This window comes from Capsicum annuum, unplaced genomic scaffold (assembly GCF_002878395.1).
Source record: "Capsicum annuum cultivar UCD-10X-F1 unplaced genomic scaffold, UCD10Xv1.1 ctg40349, whole genome shotgun sequence".
In the NCBI taxonomy this organism is placed as follows: Eukaryota; Viridiplantae; Streptophyta; class Magnoliopsida; order Solanales; family Solanaceae; genus Capsicum; species Capsicum annuum.
In genome coordinates, this window is record NW_025847641.1 from 1 (window position 1) to 3,798 (window position 3,798).

At 49.4% G+C, this 3,798-nt stretch overlaps 9 non-coding genes and 2 pseudogenes across 9 annotated transcripts; all 11 read right to left on the reverse strand.

Moving 5' to 3' along the window:
* Positions 1-438: 438 nt before the first annotated feature.
* Positions 439-557, reverse strand: LOC124891743. Its single transcript, XR_007049843.1, has one exon. It is a non-coding gene; the product is annotated as a 5S ribosomal RNA (ribosomal RNA).
* A 175-nt stretch (positions 558-732) lies between these two features.
* On the reverse strand, positions 733-851 carry LOC124891737. Its single transcript, XR_007049839.1, has one exon. It is a non-coding gene; the product is annotated as a 5S ribosomal RNA (ribosomal RNA).
* Positions 852-1,028: 177 nt separating this feature from the next.
* LOC124891740 lies at positions 1,029-1,147 on the reverse strand. Its single transcript, XR_007049840.1, has one exon. It is a non-coding gene; the product is annotated as a 5S ribosomal RNA (ribosomal RNA).
* A 165-nt stretch (positions 1,148-1,312) lies between these two features.
* LOC124891735 lies at positions 1,313-1,431 on the reverse strand. The gene has a single exon (XR_007049837.1). It is a non-coding gene; the product is annotated as a 5S ribosomal RNA (ribosomal RNA).
* Positions 1,432-1,607: 176 nt separating this feature from the next.
* On the reverse strand, positions 1,608-1,726 carry LOC124891738 (annotated as a pseudogene).
* Positions 1,727-2,164: 438 nt separating this feature from the next.
* Positions 2,165-2,283, reverse strand: LOC124891734. Its single transcript, XR_007049836.1, has one exon. It is a non-coding gene; the product is annotated as a 5S ribosomal RNA (ribosomal RNA).
* A 175-nt stretch (positions 2,284-2,458) lies between these two features.
* Positions 2,459-2,577, reverse strand: LOC124891739 (annotated as a pseudogene).
* Positions 2,578-2,700: 123 nt separating this feature from the next.
* On the reverse strand, positions 2,701-2,819 carry LOC124891733. Its single transcript, XR_007049835.1, has one exon. It is a non-coding gene; the product is annotated as a 5S ribosomal RNA (ribosomal RNA).
* A 171-nt stretch (positions 2,820-2,990) lies between these two features.
* On the reverse strand, positions 2,991-3,109 carry LOC124891742. The gene has a single exon (XR_007049842.1). It is a non-coding gene; the product is annotated as a 5S ribosomal RNA (ribosomal RNA).
* A 124-nt stretch (positions 3,110-3,233) lies between these two features.
* LOC124891741 lies at positions 3,234-3,352 on the reverse strand. The gene has a single exon (XR_007049841.1). It is a non-coding gene; the product is annotated as a 5S ribosomal RNA (ribosomal RNA).
* Positions 3,353-3,512: 160 nt separating this feature from the next.
* Positions 3,513-3,631, reverse strand: LOC124891736. The gene has a single exon (XR_007049838.1). It is a non-coding gene; the product is annotated as a 5S ribosomal RNA (ribosomal RNA).
* Positions 3,632-3,798: the final 167 nt, after the last annotated feature.

Sequence of the window (3,798 nt, forward strand, 5' to 3'; positions counted from 1 at the left end):
CGTTATTCACAGCACTCCAAATTCTATTATGCCTCTTTCTCCTGGGCTGCCCGTCACACCCCGCACGCGCGCCCCTGCGCCTAGCCCCCTTTCTCGTTTCCACCAATAGGAAAAACAAAAAGATTCGTCGATCGAACAGGCAAAATTAAACCGAATTTTAAAGGAAAAAAAAAGGAAGGGATGCAACACTACTCTCGCCCAAGCACGCTTTCTTTGGAGGTCTGATGGGATCCAGTGCGTTAGTGCTGGTATGATCGCATCCGTCATTCCCAGCACTCCAAATTCTATTTTGCATCTTTGTCCTGCGCCACCCGTCACACCTCGCACGCGCGCCCCTGCGCCTTGCCCCCTTTCTCGTTTCCGCCAAGAGGAAAAATAAATTGATTCGCCGATCGAACCGGCAAAATTAAACTGAATATTAAAGGAAAAAAAAAGGAAGGGATGCAACCCGAGGACTTCCCAGGGGGTCACCCATCCTAGTACTACTCTCGCCCAGGCATGCTTAACTTCGGAGTTCTGATGGGATCCGGTGCGATAGTGGTGGTATGATCGCATCCATCATTCCCAGCACTCAAAATTCTATTAAGCCTCTTTCTCTTGCGACGCCCGTCACACTCCGCACGTGAGTTTCCGCGCCTCGCCCCCTTTCTTGTTTTCGCCAAGAGGAAAAACAAAAAGATTCGACGATCGAACCGGCAAAATTAAATCTAATTTAAAGAAAAAAAAAAGGAAGGGATGCAACACGAGTACTTCCCAGGGTGTCACCTATCCTAGTTCAACTATCGCCCAAGCACGTTTAACTTCGGAGTTCCGATGGGATCCGGTGCGTTTATGCTGGTATGATCGCATCCGTCATTCCCAACACTCCAAATTCTGTTCTGCCTCTTTCTCCTCCGCCGCCCGTCACACCCCGCACCCGCGCCCCTGCGCCTTGCCCCCTTTCTCGTTTCTGCCAAGAGGAAAAACAAAAAGATTCGTCGATCGAACCGGCAAAATTAAACTAAATTTTAAAGGAAAAATAAAAGGAAGGGATGCAACACGAGGACTTCCCAGGGGGTCACCCATCCTAGTACTCCTCTCGCCCAAGCACGCTTAACTTTGGAGTTCTGATTGGATCCAGTGCGTTAGTGCTGGAATGATCGCATCCGTCATTCCCAGCACTCCAAATTCTATTATGCCTCTTTCTCCTACGCCGCCAGTCACACACCGCACAAGCGCCCCTGCGCCTTGCCCCCTTTCTCGTTTCTGCCAAAAGTAAAAAGAAAAAGATTCGCCGATCGAACCGGCAAAATTAAACTGAATTTTAAAGGAAGGGATACAACACGAGGACTTCCCAGGGGGTCACCCATCCTAGTACTACTCTCGCCCAAGCACGCTTAACTTCGTAGTTCTGATAGGATCCGGTGAGTTAGTGCTGGTATGATCGCATCCGTCATTCCCAGCACTCCAAATTCTATTAATCCTCTTTCTCCTGTGCCGCCCGTCACACCCCGCACGCGGGCCTCCGCGCCTCGCCCCCATTCTTGTTTCCGCCAAGAGGAAAAATAAAAAGATTCGCCGATCGAACCGGCAAAATTAAACCAAATTTTAAAGGACAAAGAAAGGAAGGGATGCAACACGAGGACTTCCCAGTGGGTCACCCATCCTAGTACAACTCTATCCCAAGAACGCTTAACTTCGGATTTCCGGTGGAATCCGGTGCATTAGTGCTGGTATGATTGCATCCGTCATTCCTAGCACTCCAAATTCTAATATGCCTGTTACTCCTCTGCCGCACGTCACACCTCGCACGGGCGCTCTTGCGCCTTCCCTCCTTTCTCGTTTCCGCCAAGAGGAAAAACAAAAAGATTCGTCGATCGAACAGGCAAAATTAAAATGAATTTTAAAGGAAAAAAAAAGGAAGGGATGCAACACTACTCTCGCCCAAGCACGCTTTCTTTTGAGGTCTGATGGGATCCGGTGCGTTAGTGCTGGTATGATCGCATCCGTCATTCCCAGCACTCCAAATTCTATTTTGCATCTTTCTCCTGCGCCGCCCGTCACACCCCGCACGCGCGCGCCCTGCGCCTTGCTCCCTTTCTCGTTTACGCCAAGAGGAAAAACAAATTGATTCGCCGATCGAACCGGCAAAATTAAACTGAATTTTAAAGGAAAAAAAAAGGAAGGAATGCAACACGAGGACTTCCCAGGGGGTCACCCATCCTAGTACTACTCTCGCCCAGGCATGCTTTACTTCGGAGTTCTGATGGGATCCGGTGCGATAGTGGTGGTATGATCGCATCCGTCATTCCTAGCACTCCAAATTCTATTAAGCCTCTTTCTCTTGCGACGCCCGTCACACTCTGCACGTGAGCCTCCGCGCCTCGCCCCCTTTCTTGTTTCCGCCAAGAGGAAAAACAAAGAGATTCGACGATCGAACCGGCAAAATTATACCGAATTTTAAAGAAAAAAAAAGGAAGGGATGCAACACGAGTACTTCCCAGGGTTTCACCCATCCTAGTTCAACTATCGCCCAAGCACGTTTAACTTCGGAGTTCCGATGGGATCCGGTGCGTTTGTGCTGGTATGATCGCATCCGTCATTCCCAACACTCCAAATTCTATTATGCCTCTTTCTCCTTTCCGCCCAGAGGAAAAACAAAAAGATTCGTCGATCGAACCGGCAAAATTAAACTAAATTTTAAAGGAATAATAAAAGGAAGGGATGCAACACGAGGAATACCCAGGGGGTCACCCATCCTAGTACTCCTCTCGCCCAAGCACGCTTAACTTTGGAGTTCTGATGGGATCCAGTGCGTTAGTGCTGGTATGATCGCATCCGTCATTCCCAGCACTCCAAATTCTACTATGTCTCTTTCTCCTGCGCCGCCAGTCATACACCGCACACGCGCCCCTGCGCCTTGCCCCCTTTCTCGTTTCCGCCAAGAGGAAAAACAAAAAGATACGCAGATCGAACCGGCAAAATTAAACCGAATTTTAAATGAAAAAAAAAGGATGCAATACGAGGACTTCCCAGAGGGTCACCCATCCTAGTACAACTCTCACCCAAGCACGCTTAACTTCGAAGTTCCGATGGGATCCGGTGCGTTGGTGCTGGTATGATCGCATCCGTCATTCCCAGCACTCCAAATTCAATTATGCCTCTTTCTCCTCCGCCGAACGTCACACCCCGCACGCGCGCCCCTTCGCCTTGCCCCCTTTCTCTTTTCTGCGCAGATTTAAAACAAAAAGAAAAGAATGCAACACGAAGACTTCCCAGGGGGACACCCATCCTAGTACTACTCTCGCCCAAGCACGCTTAACTTCGGAGTTCTGATGGGATCCGATGCGTTAGTGCTGGTATAATCGCATCCGTCATTCCCAGCACTCCTAATTCTATTAAGCCTCTTTCTCCTGTGCCGTTCGGGCCTCCGCGCCTCACCCCCTTTCTTGTTTTCGCCCAGAGGAAAAATAAAAAGATTCGCCGATCGAACCGGCCAACTTAAATCGAATTTTAAAGGACAAAAAAAGGAAGGGATGCAACACGAGGACTTCCCAGTGGGTCACCCATCCTAGTACAACTCTCTCCCAAGCACGCTTAACTTCGGAGTTCCGGTGGGATCCGGTGCGTTAGTGCTGGTATGATCGCATTCGTCATTCCCAGCACTCCAAATTCTATTATGCCTCTTTCTCCTGTGCCGCCCGTCACACCTCGCACGCGGGCCTCCGTGCCTCGCCCCCTTTCTTGTTTCCGTCAAGAGGAAAAATAAAAAGATTCGCCGAATGAACCGGCAAAATTAAATCGAATTTTAAAAGAAAA